We start from the raw sequence: 23,656 nt of genomic DNA, 5'->3' as shown, positions 1-23,656 counted from the left end.
CCACACACGTGTATGCTGAGCCATGTTGAGTGACGTGGGTTGGAATGGAATTATGTGTGTGAGTCACTTCAGAGATCTGTCCGGAGAGGCTTTCTGATGCCTGACAACTGACCTATTATTCTTGTTTTTTATTAGTTACAAAAAGAGAAGGGTAGGGAAAAACAGAAAAATTACTAAAAGGCCAGGAAAATGTGTGCTAAAAGAACTCTCAAGGGTCCTGCCACATAAAGAGGGCTTCTTCCTTCCCAGTAGACACCTCAGACTGTGGGAATCTAACTTCTCCCTAGAGAAGCTGTAGTAGCCCAAGAATTGAACTGTGTGCCCTGTAATAGGAAGGTGGAAAGACTAGGAATGTAGAACTTCAGGAGTTAGGGTAAGAACCTCATAGTTTGTGGAAATTAGTAGGATACTGAAAGATATTTGAAGCACACCTTTTGAAACTCTGGAAGTTTTTTGAGTGACTTAAATCCATCAGATTTACAAGATGTTCATAGGGAGAAATGTGATGACCTTTCAAAGTTCTGTTTAACAAAGTATCTTCATGCCTCTGTTTAAGGCAGTTACAGTAAATGTTGACCAGATGTTCTCACTCACAGAATAGAAGAAATAGTATCCTCCCTACATCTGAGGGTTTTCAGCTGTATTAAAGGAGAATTGTATAATAGTGTAAGATGCAAGGCACTGGAAAAAGGTACAAAAAAAAAAAACAGAATTACTTCAGAAGAGATGGGGTGTATATGTGTGATGTGTTTAAAGCAGGTATTCAAAAGGACAAGGTGGCTTCACTAAAGCAGTTCATAGAAGCAGAAGGGTGGAACACATAACTCTTTCATAGGTCACTTCTTTAGAGGATTAACTTAAAAACATAAGGCAAGATCATTTCCTTCAAAGAGCTTGCAATATAGTTGAAGGATCAAGATAAAACCAATGAAATCAAAGCTGAACAACTCAAGAGCATTTGTTGTAGCTGCCAAGTTGTGTTGGCCATTGGCCATTGTTTGTAATGTGGGAAAGGACAGGATTTTCCTTTCATCTCTTCCATGAAGTTTAGACCACCTAAACCCAGCACCAACAGGACCGATAGGACTTTTTTAGGGAACACGTGGGGAGGGATCCTCCAGGAGAGGACACTGGCATAGCCAAGGCCCAAAATGAAGCATTCACAGGACATTAAGGAGCCAGCTTTGATTAGCACAAATGGCAGACTTGGGGAAATAGTTCAAATTACGGAGCCTCAGTGTCCATCGAAAGATGAATGGATCAAGAAGATGTGGTTTATGTATACAATGGAATATTACTCAGCCATTAGAAATGACAAATACCCACCATTTGCTTCAACGTGGATGGAACTGGAGGGTATTATGCTGAGTGAAGTAAGTCAGTCGGAGAAGGACAAACATTGTATGGTCTCATTCATTTGCGGAATATAAATAATAGTGAAAGGGAATGTAAGGGAAGGGAGAAGAAATGTGCGGGAAATATCAGAAAGGGAGACAGAACATAAAGACTCCTAACTCAAAACTCAAAAAAAAAAAAAAAAAAAAAGACTCCTAACTCTGGGGAACGAACTAAGAGTGGTGGAAGGGGAGAAGGGCGGGGAGTGGGGGTGAATGGGTGACGGGCACTGAGGGGGGCACCTGACGGGATGAGCACTGGGTGTTATTCTGTATGTTGGCAAATTGAACACCAATAAAAAATAAATTTATTATTAAAAAAAATACGGTCAGATTACATGGGACCTTACTATGAAAGAACAAAATTGAGACAAAAGAATTTAATTTCAGTCAGATAAGCAAGAGAAATTCACTGAAATGTGAGCCAAGAAATAAGGTGATGAAAAATAGTTTAAGGAATATCTGTTTAGAAATGGAATGGTTAATGGATGGAATGACAAACTATTCCTGACAGAGGGTACCCCTAGGAGACTCACCCTGATCCTAGCATGAGCTGAGAAAGGTCTGTACGCTGGTTAAAGGGCAGAGAGAATGATAACACCTTCCACAGATCCCAGAAAATTCGCTGTGACAACACACAGGTGGGGAAAAAGGCCATGGAACCTTGATCTGTATCTATGGTGCTTTATATATACCCAAGACACTGAGTACAGATCTGAAGAGACAAATATTAGGAATGCTGGCATGTAGGTGATGGCTGAAATCACCAGGACGTGATGTTCCTCAGAAAAGAGAAGATAAAAAGGGGGCAGGCAGGGACTGAGGTGGACTCCAACACTTAGACCTCTATTGCTGATTCCTCTACTAAGAATGAGGTTTACTCAGAATCACTGGCTTTAACTTTCCTTTCAGTAATTTGGGAAATATTTCATCTCCAGCAGTTTATCTCACTGCAGATGCATGAAGAGGTGCTCCCGAAATCACCTTTTAAGGGAGTATGCCTCCCAAATGATACTCTGAGCATCAAGTCTTACTTAGCACACCTGCATACAAGGACCCACAAGGATATATCAAATTTCTAGAGCACTAAGTCCCTGCTTCAGGGTTATTTATAATCTGGTATCACATGTTTTTAAACGCCAGGAACAGATTCGGGAAAGGTGATCACGTAGGGTTAAAACCATGGTGGTGAGTGTTTGATGGACATTTTTGTAGTACAAAGCAACACACAGACACACCAGGTAACACCACACACACACTGACTGCACATCTACACGGGCAGGGATCAATCTGAGCATCACTACTGGTGGGCCAACCAAGTATCAGATGTCTTCTGCTGCACACATTCATAAAATACACATCATCCCCAATGTATGTGCATAGCTTGACCTCAAAGCCTTTTATATAATAGCTTCCAGTTAGAGGAAAATCAAGGATTAGAGAAATAGGCTTAACAACACCATGAAGGTAGCAACAGGTCAAATCAAGGGGGTGGGACGTTTTACAGAACAAATGGCCCAATTTCTTCAATAAGTCAGTGTCATAAAAATGGGACTATGCTAAATTAAACAAGATTTAACAGATTTAAAAACCAGATGCAGTATATGGTCCTGGAGTGGTTACTGGTTTGGACAACCAGTTTTGTAACTTTTGGGAGGAAATTGGAGAAATTCAAATGTAGTCTAGGTAAGTAGATGAAGTTTTCTTAAAATGGAAAGGTGGTGATAACTGGAAAAGGCAGACTGGGGAATGATACACCCAGTATGATCTTGTTTGGTTAAAAAACACGAGAGAGAGAGAGTGTGTGTGTGTAAAAAGCCATAGGGACATGTGCTAAAATGTTAACAGTGGTGACCTGTGAGTGGTAGAATGTGATGTATTTTGTTTTGCTTGTCTGCATTTTCCAATTCCCTACAGCGTGCATTATTACATTTTTGTAGTAATAAAAGGATTATTTGAACAGTTCAGTGGATAGAAGGAAAGGAACGAAGGAAGACCTAATGAAGGATGGAGCATAGCATTGGAAGAATAAAACTTCAAATATGACTTTATATATGATTTCAGAGGTTCTGTGGGCCTCACTGGTTTTCTCCCTAAAAGTACCAGTGCTGCCCTCATGCTTTCTGGTCCCTTCTGTCCAGTTCAGGGATCTGCATTCCCCTTAGAAACTAACGTCCTTAAATCAGGCTGATCAGACTGGTATCTACGGTGTCATTGGTTAAGTGAAAATCAAACCAACAAGCAATAAAGGGAATAGGTTGCTTCTAATTCCTTCTTATTAAAAGTTTAGGACCTTTCTTCATATTTAAGTTTACCTTGGTCATTGAAACTTAGAGATGCCCTTGCCTTCCTGTATGTTTTCTAGAGTGACACCTCTGGAAATCACTACTGTTATTTTAGATGGAAACATCTCAGGTATTTTCCAAGTCTCTAACCCTAAGGCATTCCCAGATAGAGAAGAAAAGTCTCACCCTGAGACCCCTAACTCTGGGAAACGAACAAGGGGTAGTGGAAAGGGAGGTGGGGGGGGGGTTGGGGTGACTGGGTGACAGGCATTGAGAGGGGCATTGACGGGATGAGCACTGGGTGTTATGCTAGATGTTAGCAAATTGAACTCCAATAAAAAAAATATACAAAAAAAAAGTCTCACCCTTCCCTCAAATCTGATGCAGCTATGAAGGATGGAGAGGATGCGAAGAGTTATCTCTCCTTTCCTGTCAGCCTGGTGTTCAAGTACTGAAACTGAATAAAAGGAGCATCCTTTCATAGATATTTTCCAACATACATAAATATCTCTAAAGGTCTGCTTTGGGAAGTCACTCAATAACCTTAGTATTTACGTTAGGCAAATCTTTGACAAAGATGTGTCAGAATGTTCAGTAATAAGGACATGTTTTTATTTTAATCAGATGGATGGTGACATTTTACAAAACTAACAGTAAAAGGCTTCTTTCACCTTTAACTGGGCTTTATTAAAAGAAGACACAACGAAGTCACCCCCTGATCCTGAAAAGCCTAGACCCCCGGGATCCCCTGGAACTTACTCGGCTTTCATTCCTTTCCACATTTCCCCTGCATCAGTTCATGGGAGCCCTGCAATAATAAGGTGATTCCCCTTCATCATGCCCAAAATCTGGAATAAGACAACTGACACGTGTATGATTGAAATTTCAGAAGAGTGAGTCAGAATAGAAAGTGATGCTCGAATGGATCTGCACCTGTAAGGCTCATGCTGGCATTTAAAACAACTTTTACCTAATAGGCAAACTAATACCTACTTTGTGGCCAACAGAGCACTGGTTCTTCCTTGCTTCCTCCTCAGGGACCTCCAGAAATGTCTCTTCTTTTAAGTTTTTTTTTTAAGTTATTTTTTTCTTAAATCAACTTCAGTTTGTTTACATGGGAGGTCTATAGTATTTAATTCTTCTAACACTCATGTACTTACTGGTCAGCTCAGGGTACCATAAGAAAATACCTCGGATTGGATAGCTTAAACAAAAATGTATTTTCTCACAGTTCTGGAGGCTTGAGGCTCGTAGGCAGCCACCTTCTTGCTGTATCCTCATATGGCCTTTCCTCTGTACACGGAGAGCACTGGTATCTCTTCTCCTTATAAGGAGACCAGTCCTATGAGATTAAGGCCTCACCTTATGGCATCATTTAACTTTAATTACCTCCTTAAAGACCCCATCTCTAAGTACAGCCACATGAGGGATTAGGGCTTCAAACTATGGATTTGGTGGGGGATGTAATTCAGTCTATAACAATGCACTAAAAAAAGATGGATTTGTACAAATACAGAACAACACATGTGCAACATTATGCACATATGTACAACCACATAACCATGTATGATGCAGTCATAAGAAAGAAAAAAAGAAGAGCTCCATGCACTGATATGGAATAATTTCCAGGATATATTTTAGAAGGCAAAAATAAGATGCAGAAGAGCACATACACTATATATGGTATGCTCCCTTGTGTGCAAGGAAAAAGGGAAAATAAGAATATATATTTATAATATATAAAAGTATATGTATAACTCATAAACACATACACACATTTTCAGACTTTATAAAAAAGAAACAGAAAAGATAAAGAATTATGAAAAAAGAGTGACCTATAGAACGGGGGTAAAAAGAGAGTGAAAAGTTTGAGATGGGGATCCCTGGGTGGCGCAGCGGTTTGGCGCCTGCCTTTGGCCCAGGTCGCGATCCTGGAGACCCGGGATCGAATCCCACGTCGGGCTCCCGGTGCATGGAGCCTGCTTCTCCCTCTGCCTGTGTCTCTGCCTCTCTTTCTCTCTGTGACTGTCATAAACAAATAAAAAAAATTAAAAAAAAAAAAAGTTTGAGATGAGAGACTCTCTGAATATATCTTTTTACTTGAGGTTGACTTTTGAACCATTTAAATGTTTTACATAGTCAAAAGGTTTAAATTTAGGCAAAAGGACAAGAAGCAGCAAACCTAAAAATTTAAAACAAATAGAAAAAATGAACTCACTGTGTTTTAAATTCGTTGGTTAACCACACAGAATAAAAGGATAAATTAGATTAAGTTTTGCATTTGGTCCTATGACTAGACAGCCTCAGTGGGACATTCTTCAAGACAGCTAGCCTGAATTTTCCAAAAATGTCAGTGTCATGAAAGTCAAAATGATGAGGGATTATCCTAGGTAAATGCAATACGTGACCTTTGATTAGCTCCCAGATTGGAAAAAAAAATCTGTAAATGACATCCTTGGAGCAATTTAGAAACCCTGAAGATAGACTACCTGTATGTTAGTTTACAATGTTATATCAACATTACTTTTCTTGGGTAGGAAAATGGTATTTTTGTTATATAGACTGTTCTTATTCTCAAGAGATATATGCTGAAGTATTCAGAAGTGAAATGTCATGATTTATTTTCAAATGGTTCTGAAAAGAAATGTATATGTGTGTGTGTATACACATTGATAGAATAGAGAGTGTACACATTTAGCAAAATTGAACAGTTGGTGGCTCTAGATTAATGGTATAAATGTACATCTCTTGCTTTTTTTCCCTATAGATTGAAATCTCCAAGTTAAAAAATTCAGGGCAAACAAATAATCAATGTGGATTGATTCTGCAATGAAAGTGCTCCATTCATTCAGGAAGCATGCATTGAGCACCTACTCTGTACCAAGCCCTGGTCTAAGTGTTGGGGATATAGCAAGGGATAGGACAGAGTCAATTGGAGTTCTTCTGGGCCTGTCTTTTAGTGGGGAAAACAAAAAAGAAAACAAGATAAGTCTAGATTGTGGTTAAGTGCTGGAAGCAAAATAAACAGGGTGATATGATGAATAGCCATCAAGGGAGAGGCAGTGTTTGGTAGGGCAGCCAGGGAAGGCTTCTCCAAGAAGGGGGCCTTTGAGCTGAGACCTGAGTGGCCAGAAGGAGCTGTTCATCCATTCAACAGATTTGTATTGAGCACTTACTGTGTACAGATCAGCCCTCTACCTTCACAAAGGTATGTTCCCTTCAGGGTTTATAAACAGTAGGACAGTGTAAGTTGGTGATCAGTGTTACAGGGGAAAATAAAGCAGGGAAGGGAATAGTTAATGAGGACGGGAGTTGAAATCTTAGATACAGTAGTTCAGGAAGGTCTCACCAAGCAGGAAATACACAGAGATCAGAGTGAGAGTAGAGTTGGGAGGAGACAGTTCATCATGGCACCTGATGGGCCGCTTAGTGACTGGCTTTGACTCAGAGAAATGGGAATCTTTTGGAGGATTCTGGCTAGAAGTGATGTAATCCAGCTTATGTTTCTAAAGGATGCCTCTGGTTGGTGGGTTGGAGAACGAGCTGCACAGGGACCGGGGCAGAAGCAGGGTTACTAGTTATGCATCTCCTACGATAACCCAAGCAAGAGGTGGTTTGTACAAGAACATAGCAGGGAGGGAATGCAAAGGTTTGGATTCTGACTCTGTTTTGAGGCAGAACTGCCAAAGTTCCCACCAACTGACTAGAAGTGGGATATGAGAGAAAGAAAAGGATCCAAGATGACTGAGCTTTTTGGCCACAAAACCAGAAGGATAGGAGTTGCCTTGAACTGAGGTGCGAAGGCAAGTCTACCCAAGGAGCAGATTTAAGAGAGGCAACAAGGGTTTGGGTGGGTGGATGGCAAGATCAAGGGATGTTCAGCAGTCAGGTGGAACGAAGAGGCAAAAACCTAAAAATCTATTGGGAATCTCACAGCAAGCTTGTGCAAGGATAATTAGGCTTGCCTTGTGTAAGTCTTTTTATAGAATGTTTTTATTTACAATTAAACCTACTGGCGAGTGAACTCTGTGAGCTCAGATGAAAAGGTGTCTATATAAAAAATAGTGAAAGGGAATAAAGGGGAAAGGAGAAAAAATGAGTGGGAAATATCAGAGAGGGAGACAGAACATGAGAGACTCCTAACTCTGGGAAACGAACAAGGGGTGGTAGAAAGGGAGGTGGGCGGGGGGTGGGGGTGACTGGGTGATGGGCACTGAGGGGGGCACTTGATGGAATGAGAACTGTTGTGCTATATGTTGGCAAATTGAACTCCAATAAAAAAATATATATATATAAAAAAAGAAAGAAAAGGTGTCTAGCTCCCACATGGAGCTGCTGTAGAGGGCCTCCCTGGTTCTGGGTGCTGAATGGAAGTTTCGGTGGGAAAGGAGGAATTCGTGCTGAAGACATGGCCCTATTCACAGTGACATGTGAGGCCGCGTTGGTGGGAGCGGCCCTACAAGGTTCAGCTGGAGTGTAACAGTGGTTCCCAGACATTTTTGGCCAATGACCCCTTTGACATGTGACCAGATTCCACAGGCTGTCTTTCAGTTTGAACCCAAATTTCCCTTCCTTCTATGCCCCACGCCTGCGTCCATCAGGGACACACATTCTAAGCATATTTCGTTCCTCAAGAGCAGGCTCTGGCAGCTTTGAAACTATTCATTCGCATTCCATTGCCTCTTCTGCTCTCCCGCCAAGATTCCGACAGAGGCTGCTCTTAAAATAATGAAGCCTTATTTATTCAGATTCTTCCTCCCCCAGGAAGATGCTGAGAGCTTTTCATGAGAATTCTTGAAAAATTGCTGAGGTTCTGTGGACTTCAGAAAGTGTACTTAAAATGGGGCCCTCCGTAGACACTTGTTGGTGGAGATGGTAGGCCTTGAACCCACTCTGCCTGGAGGACCCTCTCTCTGCAGCTGTAGTACATTCTACCCACTGTGGTCCAGCACAAGAGGACACTCCAGGAGACCATCCTTTCTAGCTAACACCAGAAGCAGAGGGGAGGTGGATTCGCCCTCTCCCTCTCATTCTTCAGACCTTTTCTTCCCATCTCCTTGGATTTATTTCAAAAGTCATGTTAGTGAAATAAACCAGCCACAAAGACAAATACTGTATGAGTCCACATATATGGTGTATCTAAAGTAGTCAGATTCACAGAAACGGAAATAGATTGGTGGTTACCAGGGCCTGGGGGGTAAGGGGAGGAAGAGGGGGTTGTTTAATGGTTACGGAGTTTCAGATTTTCAAGATAAAAAGTCCGGAGATCTGTTCCACAACAGTGTGAATATACTTCACACTACAGAACTATACATTTAAAAATGACCATGATGGTAAATTTTAAGGTACATGGTTTTTACCACAGCTTTTTTAAAGCTACTTTAGCAGCATTATTTCCATGGAAAGAAAAATACACAAGTTCTAAAACTTGAATGCCTTAGGACATAGCAAACAGGCAGAGTCTGTTACCCCATGGGATAAAGTTTTTATGTTATGACCATAGATGTTTCTATTACCACCTCCGCATGATTCTACAGGATGCACATACATATGGTGTGTGTGCCTATATATCTATGTGTAAAAACTCCAGCATTTTGTAGACATTTTTAAGTTCCTTTAAAGTCTCATCTGCACAAGGGACCTGATGTAATTTTGTCTTTTAAAGAAAGACCAAGGATGGAGTGCCTGGGTGGCTCAGTCAGTTAAGTGTCTGCCTTTGGCCTTGGTCATGATCCCAGGGTCCGGGGGTCAAGCCCCACTCCTCATCAGGGAGCCTGCTTCTCCCTCTGCCTGCTGTACCCCATTTGTGTGTGCACTCTCATGCGCGCTCTCTCTCTGTCAAATAAATAAATAAAATCTTTAAAAAATAATAAAAAAAAATAAAGAAAGACCAAGGAGCAATATGACATACTCAGGCTCACATAACCGATTACTGGAAAATCCAGGATACCTAGTCCCAGAATCACTCTTTTTCTTTATCTCAGGCAACTCCTGCTCTGGCCAGGAGTAGTTATTTAAGAGCTTGGATTTCAGTAGGTAGCAAGATGAGTAGAGAGAGTAGCCTCTTGGAAGCACACCAACCAGTTTAGTGCTGGGTAAGTTCCTAAAACCCTGAACCTAGCTCCCGGGGATAGTAGGATGGGAGTGAGTACCTGGTACATGGCACAGGGGTCTTCCATTCATGGTCATCATCACCATTCATGATAAGAAAAGGCTTCAGAGTCACCCTTAAGATACCCAGCATGCCCACTGGGTAGTCCTCTGCTAGGCTTAATGTCAAGCAGCAGTCTAGGGCAGCTCTACTTGGCACAAATTTCTATTTCAGCTCCTACTGTTACTTACTTCAAATACAATTGCCTCTTGGTCCAAAACCAGCCTCTTTTATGCTTCATACACACTTGTGGGCCCCTTTTCTAACCAGGTATTGAATTGTATAATTCCCTGGGTCCTATAGAGTCTGGCCCCTGTGGGTTCCTCAGTCTGTATTAGAAGGTTATTTTTGGATCTTAGGATTTACTTCAATCCTTTTTGGGGAAAAAAAAATGTATGATATTATTTGAAATTGTAACTTGCTTTGAGTTAAAGATTTCTGAAAGAGCATGATCATCTTAGCATCCAAGGCTTTCTTCCTGTTCTGTCTTAATAGAACTTAGAGGGGCAGGCTCTGTACCAGCATGGCCATCTGTGATCAAAGGCCAGTGTCAGGAGAAGGTCCCTCCACTGCCAGCTCCACAATAGGAAGCCCTAGTTCAATTGTTCATCTCAACTTTGTGTCTAGAATTTGAGTTAGAATCATTAATGAGATAGCAAGGTCACAGACCTGGGAAAACTGTCCAAAAAATTCCAACCCAGATTTGAGTCCTAAGCACTAGCACAGGAAACAGATGGCTACACAGGAGCTAGGATGGGTGATCTCCAGGAACCTAGTTGGCCCCATCATTGCATGAGCATCTCTTTTGCTTTGGCCTCAGGTTGCTGGTACAGAGCTGTGTTCTCTCCTAAGTTCTGACCATTCTTGATAAAATAGAGATATCTACCGTAAGTATCAACCATGAGTAAATCACAGTACTGACTTCCATGTTTTAGAGTTACGTCATTTCACTGCTTTCATTGCCTTGTGTCCTCCATCTCTTCTACCTGTGGTCAGATCATCTGGTTTCTTTTCCTCTCATTAGCAAAGATTTCAGGATTACCTGGTTCAGTACTAAACCCTGTCCAAGAGATTATTGAGGAGGAAAGGCTTCGGGCTATTTTCTCCTGCCATTTTCAAGGTGTATAGAATGGCAGGGTGTGTACGACTTTCATGATATTATTAAGTGGCTGTTATTTTGTCAAGCCCAGGAAAATACAAGATGAGGCATGCTGCTATCCATTCAAACAAAATTGTAGGCCCATGTGATTGACTACACTTGCTCCCCTGGCAGGTCTAAATAGAAGGAGCTTACTTGTTCAGTGAGGGAAAATCATGCCTGGAAATGATGCCTGTATAAATGTCTTGAAACTCAGTCTGCTAAGTCTGCATTTGTTTAATTTCAAGGTTCTGTAACTATACAGTTGAATTTTTGTTGAATAGGTATGATGGCCTTTGAAAACTTACATACTTAGGAAATCACTGACTTCTTTATTTTTGTTAATACTGCTTTCCATTACATTCTATCAAGACTCCCTGTGTTCCCTGTAAATTGTACATGATCTCAGCAGACTGGTTGGACTAGGCCAGCATTCCAAACTAAAGTAGGTTGAAGGATATGTCATTCATAGACTCACAGGAGACTTGGGGAAGTTCAAGAAAGCTGTTTGTTTTGCCAACTCCATATATCTTGCCAGTGGTATCCAGAGTAAATGAAAATACTATCAACCTTGTCTTTCTTCCTTGTCAATTTTTGTATCAAGTGTTTAAGGAATACTAAGAATCATAACTCTTAATTATTGTGGAGAAATGGTAAGGAGTGTCAAGGATTACAGGTTAGAAAATAAGGCATGTTAGAAATCATCTAGTCCAATCTCCCATCCAGTTTGGAATGCTTTTATTAAAATGATAGAGGTAGCTCTCCAGCCTCTGCTGGAACACTTCCAGCAATGGGGAGCTCACCACCACTCCAGAGCTGCCTCCATTTTGTCATCAGTGATTACTAGAAAATCCTTCCTCACTTTTAGCAGATATCTACATCCCTTACAGTTTTATTTGTGATCTTATTTATACCCTCTGGAATGAAAGAGAACAAATTTCATCTCTTCTTCTCGTAATAGCCCATTAGCTCTCTAAAGGCAGCTCTTATGTGGGCCCTGTAAATCTTGCTTTCTCTGGATTTAACAGCTTGGTTCCGTATATCACATGGATTCAGTGCTCATCATGATCCTTGTTGCTCTTAACATACAGCACTAAATGCTAGAGTCTCGATGTGATCTGAAGGGTAAAGTTATTACCCTGTCCCTGCATTATGCATCTCTTGCTGTAGCCCAGGATTGCATTAAGTTTCCTGGCATCTGTGTCACTGTACTGACTCACCTTGTTAAGCCAGCACTTTAACATCCTGTCCTTTTAAAGTTCACTTTTTTAATCCCCATAGAGAATTTAATTTCTATTTTTGTTAAAGTGAATCTTTACTCCATAATATTAGTCTGTGGTCATTGTTTGGAATCTTGATTGTCTTTCCTGAAGTATCTGAGCGGCTTGCCACTCACATCTTTTCCTAGTCAGGTATAGAACTTAAACAGCAGAGCAGACAACAGAAGCCTGGGTCACGTCACCAAACACTTTCCTTCAGGTTGACGTTGACATTGATCCATCATCCAGCTACTGGTCATTTAATTTTACTATCTTCCAGACCCCATTTTTTTTTCATATTATTCAAAGAGTGGCCTAAGAGATATCAGCTGCCTTGCTGAAATCCTGGGATGCTATTTCTACCGCATTCTCTGAGCAGTAATCCTATCAAAACCAGAAATGAAGTTATTTTGGCATGACTTGTTCCTAATGAAGCTTGAATCATCTGCCACTTTCCTGTCTAGGTTCTGAGTGGGTGATGGTTTGCCAAGCCCAGAAAGATCAAGTATACAGTTTAAATGGAAGTGCTGTTCAGAGGCTTATTAGTTTTACTCTCGAGGAGTATCAAAACTTTCAGAGAGCAGGTAGAAAGATTTAAGAGTGCCACATGCACATCTGAATTGAATGACAGTGAAAATACCAGGGAAAAGACTCCTCTATTATGTGTATACAATTGTAAAAATGAAAAGAAAACCATAGGGCGTCTGGCTGACCCAGTCAGTGGAGCATGCTGTTCTTGATCTCAGGGTTGTGAGTTTGAGCCCCGTGTTGGGTATAGGGATTACTCAAAAACAAAATCTTCAAAAAAAAAAAAAGAAAATAAAACCAAAAAAACAATAATGTAACTACAATTCTTGGGGAAATGGCTGATAAGATTGATATATGATTTAAAAGCAGAAATGGAGGCAGGATGTTAGAAAAACAAAAACTTTGAGTTCCTGAGCCTATAGTGCTACAAATCTCTATTAAAGAGAGATCCTGTTGAGTGGAAAGGGAGTAGGGAGGCAACCCCATCCAGGCTAGGAGTCAAGGGCAGGGTTTCTAAGGAGAAATATGTCTCCTTAGCACATCCCATGTCTTGATCATGGGATGGGTTTGTAAATCCCACAGAATGAAACACAGATTAAAAACACACACCAAGAAGTGCTCGCTTCAGCAGCGCATACCCGAAAACTGGAACGTACAGAGAAGATTAGTATGGCCCTGTGTAAGGACAACACATAAATTCCTACAGTGTACCATATCAAACACACACACTCGCCAAGAAGAGCCAGCCTCACAGAGCTCCCCCAGTGCATGGCCCCGGAGTTAAAATGCAGGGGGACTGAGGTCAGTTCCCTTCCAACATCAGTCCTCCTTCCCTTGCCTTCCCGTTTTCCTGTTTTAGTCTTTCTCAGATTTGGGTTCCTGAGAAAGCCCTTACAGGTCCTGCTACACGAGGACTAGGTTATACGAGCATCAGCCCATGATGGCCTTCGTCCCTCCAGCCTCTCCACTGTGGTCATAGAGCTGTACTTCAGTTCCTCAAGCTCCCTCTTTCCAGCACCAGAAATGATTGAATCCTGGAAAATACTGCTGTCGGGTTATTTTTGGCTCCGTTCGTTGCAGCCCTGTGTCTGCCTTTTTCATCGACAACCATTAACAGCTGGTAGAAGGGGGCTCTCAGTGGCCTGGCTTCTTGCTGAAGTGCCTTAACACCGGCTTTCTAAGAGCTCAGCTACACTATAGAGGTGAGAGGGAAATGGCAGGAGGGTTACAGAAAGTCCCCTTCATTTGGGGAGTCAGGTTTTTCTCTCCTTTTTTGCAAGAAAAATAAGCCTCTGACAAAAGCTGTAGAGGCGCCGCCCAGCTGAGTCCCTGGAGAGTCCAACTCAGATGATCTCATGTGGCGGCCCCAGAGGCAGCCCTGTGCCAGTAGCGGGAATGGAGGAGTTCCGACATCTGTGCATCGCTGATAGGAGAATTTTCACATTCCCACCCTCACCAAACTGGTGCCACCTTACTACAGCATCTGGAGTCCTGGGCTACACACAGAGGAGGTAGCCTGTCAGCATACAGGCTAGAAGATGCCAACAGGACCCCCTTAGGCCACCCACAAGCCTATACTCCATCGGCCTCTTCCAGGCTGGGTGCCTCCTCCTCAGTTGTTTGCTTCCCTCCAAGGGACTGATAGCTACAGTAGACACTTGCAAAGTTCTGTGCACCTTGTAAATGTTAATCCACTGATTCTCACTAGCCCCAGAAAAGAAAATGATGTTGTTGCCGATCAAGAATTAACACTTCATGTCTACCAACGCTTTACCACCTTTTGCTACTTCACTCCCCACCCCATCCCACCCCCGCCCCACAACCACGGGGAAGTAACACACTGTCCTTTCCCTGTGTTTCAGACTGGATAATATGAGAGGCCATGGCCAAATGTCTTCTATGTCAGCACTTAGCCAGAATCCTAATCCCAATATTTCTTAAAATATGAATTTGTGTAGTACAACATGGACATGAAATGATCTCAAGTGGTATATGAGGAACCTTTTTACAAATTATTGTGTTTATTTTAAGATGTACTAGAGAAAGTATAACCTGAGATTTCACAGTTTTGCTTAGGATAGGTTTCTTTTTAAGCTAAATGTATCTGAGGAAGAAAGAGTTGGATTAGAGAAAATACTAAAAATTGTGACAGTGGGTCACAAGTCTGTGAAGTTTAGGAAACACTTCATAACTCAGTATTTTTTTCTGCCCACAGCCCTGTTGATCTTGTACAATTTCCACCCAAAGAAAGCCACAGTGGCATCTCATTGGGAATACAGGGTCATGCCTGTTTTCATAAATTTTATATAAAATACAGGAACAGGCTTTTTGCATTAAGCACATTTAGATGAAAATACTTCTTGTGTGTGTTTCTTTCAACCAGCCATTCTTGGTTATCTGATTTGTGTGTTTCTTCCAAAATACCAAATACCAAGCTCTTCTGCTTGGGTTCCTAAGCATCTATACCTCACCCCCATTTCCCTTTCTTCACTTTCCATGATTATAGCATCTTTGCTATAATCATCGTTCCACAGGTACTGACCATCCACAGACAGAGCTTTGTATAACTTTATCAAATAATATCGCACTGACTTAGATTCTTCATGTAGGTAACAACTACTTAGAGAAAATTTTGAAAAATTGGCCTGCATGTCGTGATCTCATGCTGTTTCCCCAGATCCTGGATTTTTAAAGATTCCTGTCAAAAATAGTTACTAAGTTGCCACTAAAAATACTTTCTCATAGTACATAAGTCCCATTTCTTTTTCATAAATATGACTTTTCTGGTCTTTTTGTCATTTTTTTTCCAGAGTTTAATATACTTATTAAAATAAAGGACTGTAACTATACACAATACAAATAATTGCTCATCAATTCAGGGAACCTGAGTATCAGTTTTCAGATTTTGCCATCATAGTCCTCAACATTCTCCCCCACTGAGAACATGTTCTCTTTCTAATCATATTTAAAGGTAGGAACCATTAGAAATCCTATTGGTTTTCATCATATGTAAGCTTAAATAATTATTTCTGTCTTACATTTGGATTATATCTTTTTTTCTTTCCAAAATATTAACATCTAATTAAACCTAACCAGAATGTAAACTATCTGCCACCTTTTAAGCTTTAATTCTAATTCAGACATCTCTCTGTGGCTAGTACATGAAGAATAAGGCCACTGTGCCCCCGACCATTGGTAAAAATACTGAAAATTAAGCTCTCCTTATGGTGAGACTAGCTCACCACTGACTAATCAATAGCATGACAACTGATTGTATTGATAAAAGGGTAAAATGGTAAGTATGCTGAAATTATAACAAAAGATAAACATTGAAAATATTGTATTTACAAAATTTAGACAATTAGCCCATTGTATAATTACATTAAGAAATAAAAGTTAGGGGATCCCTGGGTGGCTCAGCAGTGCCTGCCTTTGGCCCAGGGCGTGATCCTGGAGTCCCGGGATCGGGTCCCGCGTCAGGCTCCCTGCATGGGGCCTGCTTCTCCCTCTGCCTCTGCCTGTCTCTCTGTCTCTCTGTGTGTGTGTGTGTGTGTGTGTCTCTGTGTGTGTGTGTGTGTGTGTGTGCCTTTCATGAATAAATAAAAATCTTTTAAAAAAAAGAAATAAAAGTTATAAAGACTTTACAAGAAAGAAAAAGCAACAGTACAAGTCCTTCCAACGGAAGCCAGCATGGTTCTACAGATTCACTGGTAGGTGATTACTCTACCCAAGATCTGGGTTCTCAGGCATGTGTCCTCAGGGCTGAAAAGCAGCAGAGAAAAACCACACCTGGCCCTTCTTTTCCCCCTGGAGGGTTGCCAGTCAGACTTGGTACCATGGTAGTAAGGGTTAGCTCCTGTGGTCTAGCTGTGTTCCCAGATCTGCCACTGTGAGCAGCCTAATCTGATGATTATAATCATAATAATAGATCAACTTAGGGTCCTTATGAAGCAGTTTTATATAAGGTACTGCATACAACCAAACATAACCCTGTGTTCATACGTAAGACCAAGTGTACCTTTCACTTTCCATTTTACCAAGGCTGGGATACAGTGAGAATCCTCCCCTGAAACACTCTGATTTTTTTTTTAATAAGCAAGTTACAGGGATCCCTGGGTGGCGCAGCGGTTTAGCGCCTGCCTTTGGCCCAGGGCGCGATCCTGGAGACCCAGGATCGAATCCCATGTCGGGCTCCCGGTGCATGGAGCCTGCTTCTCCCTCTGCCTGTGTCTCTGCCTCTCTTTCTCTCTCTCTCTCTCTCTGTGTGTGTGACTATCATAAATAAATAAAAATTAAAAAAAATTAAAAATAAAAAAAAATATGCAAGTTACATAACTGTAAGAAGAATTTTCACTTCACATTTGCACTACTTGAAACATTTCCATTGTCTCATGCATTGATCTCTGTAGATGCAGGTTGTATTTTTGGTAGCCCATTGTCTAAGGAACAAAGGCTAGGATGGGCAGTCTGGATAAATTACATTCCAAAAGTTTCTTAAGAAATTAATGGTTTGAACTTAGAGTGTAATTTTTTTCTATAAATAGGTTATAAATCATGATTACTTTCCTAAATCAGCTCCCAAACCTCACATCTGTATCATCTTTCATTTTTTAAAATTTATTCAGTGAACATTATCTTGCAAAGAGAGAAGGAAATGAACTTTTTAGGAATAAGTGAAGGGCTATGGTGGTACAAAGGAAGGGTAGGCCATTCTAAGGAGAGGGGACATGATGGAGGACAGAAGGTACAAGTAGGATTTCAATGGATGGCAAAAGGCCATTTTGAGATGCCTGGGTGGCTCAGTGGTTGAGCATCTGCTTTCGGCCCAGGATCCCAAGGTCCTGGGATCAAGTCCCGCATCAGGCTCCCTCCGGGGAGCCTGCTTCTCCTTCTGCCGATGTCTCTATCTGTGTGTGTGTGTTTGTGTGTGTGTGTGTGTGTCTCATGAATAAATAAATAAAATCTAAAAGAAAAGAAAGAAAAAGGCCATCTTGGGGTTAGTGTCCATCCCCCTTACTATGCCTGTAGCCCCTTCTCTATATCTCCATCATAGCACCTTTGGCTTATATGGTAATTGAGTTATTACTTGCCTGTCTCCTCATCTAGACAGTAGGATCCTTGTGCAAGATTTCTGTGTGGTGGTGGTATTTTCAATCTCCAAATGGACTGTCTAGAACAATGCCAGCATGGTAGCCATTTGGTTAATATTTGTGAAATAAATCAAGAGCATCCTTTAGAAAAATTCTAGGGGCAGGAAAATGTGTAGCATGTATTAGATGGAAGTGAGAGGGAGGAAGGTAACGGAGTCTGAATGCCAGCAAAGAGGATATCACTGGCTTCTAGTTCGGTGTCTTTTTTCAGCCATGCCTAAGCTGTTCGTTTTATATTTTTTATGGGAAAATATTTTTGAGGTTCCAGCTAAGGAGCCCATCTTCTCTCAGTATCAAGGATGCATGAGCTTCCTCTGGGAAGGGATAGAGATCTCTATAGATCGGTCTTAATAAGCCCATGGATCCATCTCAACCAACCACCATGGGTGTTCACAATTGGAGAACAAAAGGCAGTTTCTCCCATGAGCCTTCATGAGGACTTGCCTGCCATTCACTTTTAAGTACAGCTTATTCACAAAGTGGGGGCTGTTTTTAGTCAGGGGCAGCATGTGTTTCATAAAACAGCTTTCAGTATTAGGTTCTCTTTATTTCCACCACTTGTACAAACATATATGGAAATTGTTGCTTATCTTTTCTTTGCATTATCAGTTTTTCCCCTCCCTCCCTTTCAAAGTCTGAAGTTAATGTTTTTATGTTTATTTTGCATTTTTTCATGCTAACACAATCCAGCCAGTAAATTTCTGAGTGGCCCTCGCCCCAGCTGATGGCAGGCAGCCTTGAATGAGGGCCTAGGCAGCCTTCTCTGGCTAGCCTCAGCGTCCGCTCTCTAGGCTTTGGTTTTGCCACTATAATTATGAGCGAAAAGCCTATGGTTAATTACGATGCATGAATGGGAGATATTCCTGGACTTATTTGCATTCATTACTTGCTGGTAGTTTCTCTGTTGAGGTCTCCATCCTTGTTTTTACAGAGCTTTTGGCAGTGTTTCTGCAGTTGGTGTGTGAATTTTTATGATCTGTTGCATGTTATTCATGCAATTTCCTGCCCTGTAATGGTATCAGTTTTCCAGACGCAGAGGAATACAGACTAAAACCCAGGAGCCTGCATTAGCATAAAATGTCCCAGTTCTGTCAGTTTGATTAATTTGTCTCTTTGTCTCCACTCTATATGATAAGTGCTATTAATGGTTGCAACACTTCATATGTCAAAGTCTTTCTTCCTAATGACTTGAAAATGTGGTTTATTTCCCCCCTTTTTGTATTATTTTCCTCATTTAGCATTCCACTCAAGTATAGATTTATGCCATGCTCTTTCATTATCTTACTGGTTGCAGCACTGGAGTGATTACATATGGTGTAGAGTATGCGTAAAGATGTGATCCCAGGGGCAGCAGCTGCTGATGCAAGCTGAAAATAGATCCAGCATACGCTCAGCACTTTTCCCAGAGGCCTTTTATTTATTAGGAACAGTCTTGGTACAGGACAGCTTGGATCCTCATTTAGCAAGATGACTTTTTGCCTTTCCGAACACTGCAGTGACTTTGCTCTATTTACTGACACTGCTGTGTAATTATTTTTTTAACCGCCTTGTATCTCAGCATTGACTTAACCTAACATAAATTGTAATATAATCTCGATATATAATGAACTCAAGAAGCGACAGGCTCCATTTGAAGTAATGGAGCTTGACAGATCTAAGGTTTAAATTAAATAATCCTATTTGTAAGACAGCATTTGTACATGGTACACTGCTTTAAAATGAATTTCTATTCTTCTCTAGTGCTTTTTACACCGTTTTCAGTATTCTTCCTTTCCAAAGGACTTTTTCCAGAAAGAAGCACATCATGAAGCCAACAGCTCTTTCATAAGGAAAGAATAAAATGAGATTTTTTTTCTTTACCCATTTCAATCACTGAACTGGAACCAGCATCATTAATGATTCGAGATGGGTAGTTATTAATCCAACCTGGCAAATCCAAATAGCTCAGACTTTTCTATCAGCACAGAACATCTGTGATATAAATATAATAGAATTTAGGATTAAGATAATAGCTAACCCTCTGCACATGTTTTGGGTTCAAATAGGTATTATTTTCATAAATTTGAGAAATCCTAATAACAAATATATGTATTTATTTTCTGAATAAATTCAAACAGAACCCTTATTTCATGAGGTCATTCTTCTCTTTGAGAGGTGTACTTTACCTTAAACAGGATAAGGAAGAAATTCATTATATATATATTAACAGCATCAAAATAGTGATTCCTCAGTGTGTGATTAAACTTTCCAAATTGCAAAAATGAAGAAATAATAACATTAAAAGTTTACAGACAAATGACAATCTGAGAGTATTATTTATTGGCAGGACCTAGTTCTATGATGAGGAAGCCTTGAAGAAAAATGAATTTATAAACAGAGAGCAAACCTCTTTACAGTAAAATAGCAAATAAGGGAGGCAACTTAGTAAATTTCCTTTTTCCTTTTTTGAATGTAATTTTATATGTTCCAAACCAAGAAGGCATTAGAGAAGGGGTGGCGGGGGTGATTCCCTCCTTAAATTTGATGTTGCCCTGAGATAGTGCCATGGGTTCTGTTTGGTAACAGAGATTTTATTAATTCTATAATCAAAGGAAAGTGTATGGAGTTAAACACATAATTTCCCACTGGGTCAGATTAAAAATTAAAGCAGTGATTCATGATAAAGAAAGTGTGAAAAAAAAAATAAAGTATGATTGTCTCATTTTAGTGGGTATATATGACCCAGAATGTTGTTGAAAGAGCAGTAATCCAAACCATTCCTAAAATAAGCAAACCAAGGAGCCCTTCAGCTGAGTAGAAGAGAAGCCCCCCCCCCCGCCTTTTCCTGCCCACATGCACAATTGCATGAGAAAGCGTTAGACCATAGCATTTTATCAGCTTGATCATCGTGGTTCATATATCCTTTCAAGTTTGTTTGGGAGTTTAGACTGCTAATAGCCTGTGCCGTGCAGTGAGAGCAGCAGCCTGCACCCTACTCTAAAGATGCCCTCGGTAGGAACAGAACGGAGGACCAGCAAGAGCTTGCCTGTGGCTAATGTGCCTGCCTTCTTTCTCTTTTTATTTTATCTTCCTTTCTTTCCCTCCTGTCCTGCTTCCCGCTCTCACATACAAAGAGCACCCAAGCTTGTTCTCCAGGCTCATCCCTAATTACCTCCGTGGTGACACGGTAATGTTATAGCCGATTTCATTCTCTGTCTAGTGGCCTCAGAACGGTGGGTGATCTTGCTTGCTATAGAAGTGATACTCAGGCATGACAGGATGAATTAAGGATGGGGCCTAAGTATTAACTCTTAATTCCCAAGCTCTTGTGGCTCTAAATTAGATGCAGTGTCATTATAACTGGGAGAATGTGAGCATGTTATATGTGTGTGTATCTGTCGCTGAAACCATGTTTGATCAATTGAATTGACCTTGGATTTCTTGTGAAACACATCAAGTGTATTATGAAACGAGCAGCCCAAATAAAGAAAAACATCTCACATATCTTGTCAAATATTTCATTAGGACCTCTGAAAGCTGACATTTCCCTTCTGCCACCAGATCTGAAATGAGAACAAAAGCACTTCATTTTTGATAAGTGGGGCTGTATTATTTTTTTTTCTGAAACCTTTTCAATTCCAAGATGCCTTATGAGAGTTATCATTGTGGGGGCAGAGTTTCCCCAATAAATGATGTAGACTCTTAAGGAGGCTCTCAAAGCCAATTATTTGGCAAGTAGTTTGTAAACCAAAGGCTAAAGGCATACGTTCTCAGATAAGGTCCAAGCAAAGAAAGAAAAAACTAACTTGATTGAGCACCTGTTGTATACTAAGTGAATATAAAAATAATTTGAGCAGAATAACAAGTTCTTAGGATCAGAGAAATGAGAAAAGATCAGTGGACTTACAGAGTCAGGGGGTTTTTAATGGAATACTATGTTCCATTATAAACACTCTTAGAAATATTTGAATAGAAGACAGAAAAGGGGAAAAGAAGACAACGAGGAACAAAGTCCTTAAAATCCGTCTAAAGAAGTAAGAATAAAGTGGAAGAGTTTCAGCCACTAAGGACAGAACCAAATCAGTCAAATTTAATACCAAGATAGTTGCTACCAAGTGGAAATATAATATTCATTGTTGTTCCTGAATTCTGCTAGCAATTTCTGCCTCTTCAGATTCTTTTGAAAATAAAGAAGTCTGCATCTGAAGATTTCTTTGGCTCTCAATCAAAGGTCTGCCTCACCCAGAAAACATCATCAGGAAGCCCAAAATCAATGGAATTTTTTTCAATGGATAACATAAGCCAATTTTGAGCCTGATTTAAAATTCACTGTATAAATTCATCCTGGCTTGCTACAGCTGTGAGTGTCCTCTATTTTCTATTGCTGACTCTTCCAGTAAAACATACAACCACTCCACTTTCCACACTTCAGATTTCAAGTGGAAGAGAGCTATTTGAAGGCCTACTCTCCAGACTGACTTATTGGACCTTGTAGAACCTGCTTGAGAAGCTACCACGAGTATAGATGTGTATGCGCTTACTTTTTGAAAATGATCTTTGATCCAAGAAAATAACAGCGTTAGTATTTATGTGCATGCAGTTATGCACCAGGCTTTCTGAAGGTCCTATTATAAACAAGCTGGAGCTCCTGTCCCTCTAGTTTGGGTTATACTCTGTTCTACTAAAAAGATACGTATGCTTCATTAAGCAAAGATTTATTAGCAAGGCCAGCAGGTGATAATGGAACAGTAATTTTTACATATCAACTTTGACTCGGTGCCCTTAATTGGCAGCAAGGAGAAATATTAAAAGATCTTGCTAACGCAGCATGATGCATGGGAAGTAAGAACATTGGGGAGTTTTTTTCTTCTGTGATATATTGGGAATCATAAAACCTTGGTCTTAAAATTCATCTGACCCAGCACTAAAGAAATGGGCTATATTTTATCTTCTGTATAGCCTTCCTGTCTAATACAGTGATGCTGATGATAATTTAAAAAAATAACCTTTATTGAGCATTCACTATGTGCCAGGCACTGCTCCATGCACTTTTTTACATGTTTAACTCATTGACCCTCTGGGATTGCTGTTATTATCTCCATATGGTAAAGAAACTGAGGTAAAAGAGGTTAATTGTGCCAAGATCAGCTCCTAAGTCAAGGAGCCTGGATAGAAGCCTGAGCAGCCTGACTCCAGGGCCCATATTCTAAACCCTCTTGCCTCAGAGATGACAGTAGTACACTCATTAAAGATGCAAGTGTCGGGATCCCTGGGTGGCTCAGTGGTTTAGCACCTGCCTTTCGTCCAGGGTGTGATCCTGGAGTCCCGGAATCAAGTCCCGCATCAGGCTCCCGGCATGGAGCCTGCTTCTCCCTCTGCCTGTGTCTCTGCCTCTCTCTCTCTGTCTCTCATGAATAAATAAATAAAATCTTTAAAAAAAAATGCAAGTGTCTGTGGGCTTGGGGGGGGTTTATAAGATTTTCTTATGTATTAATTTGAGAGAGAGAGAGCAAGCTGGGGGAGGAGCAGAGGGGGACGGACAAGCGGACTCTGCACTAAACGCAGAACCCAACACGGGGCTTGATCCCAGAATCCTGACATTATGACCTGACCCCAAATCAAGAGTCAGACACTTAACCGACTGAGCCACCCAGGCGCCCCGGGTGTCTGTGTTTTAAACAAATGGGAAAATAAATAAATAAATAAATAAACAAACAAACAAACAAACAAACAAGAAAATAAGGCCCATGGTGACACACCAGTCAGCTGTAG

The 23,656-nt window shown here is 40.8% G+C and overlaps 1 protein-coding gene and 1 non-coding gene across 6 annotated transcripts in view; both read left to right on the top strand.

The window, feature by feature from the left end:
* The window catches only part of BACH2 (BTB domain and CNC homolog 2), a 358,666-nt gene that overhangs the window by 292,778 nt on the left and 42,232 nt on the right, over positions 1–23,656 (top strand). The gene's annotated exons all lie outside the window — the stretch shown is intronic.
* On the top strand, positions 13,371–13,475 carry LOC119874339. Its single transcript, XR_005368209.1, has one exon. It is a non-coding gene; the product is annotated as a U6 spliceosomal RNA (small nuclear RNA).

This window comes from Canis lupus, chromosome 12 (genome assembly GCF_011100685.1).
Source record: "Canis lupus familiaris isolate Mischka breed German Shepherd chromosome 12, alternate assembly UU_Cfam_GSD_1.0, whole genome shotgun sequence".
NCBI lineage: Eukaryota > Metazoa > Chordata > Mammalia > Carnivora > Canidae > Canis > Canis lupus.
Note: the sequence above shows the minus strand (reverse complement) of the source record. Positions and strands in the feature narration are given on the sequence as shown.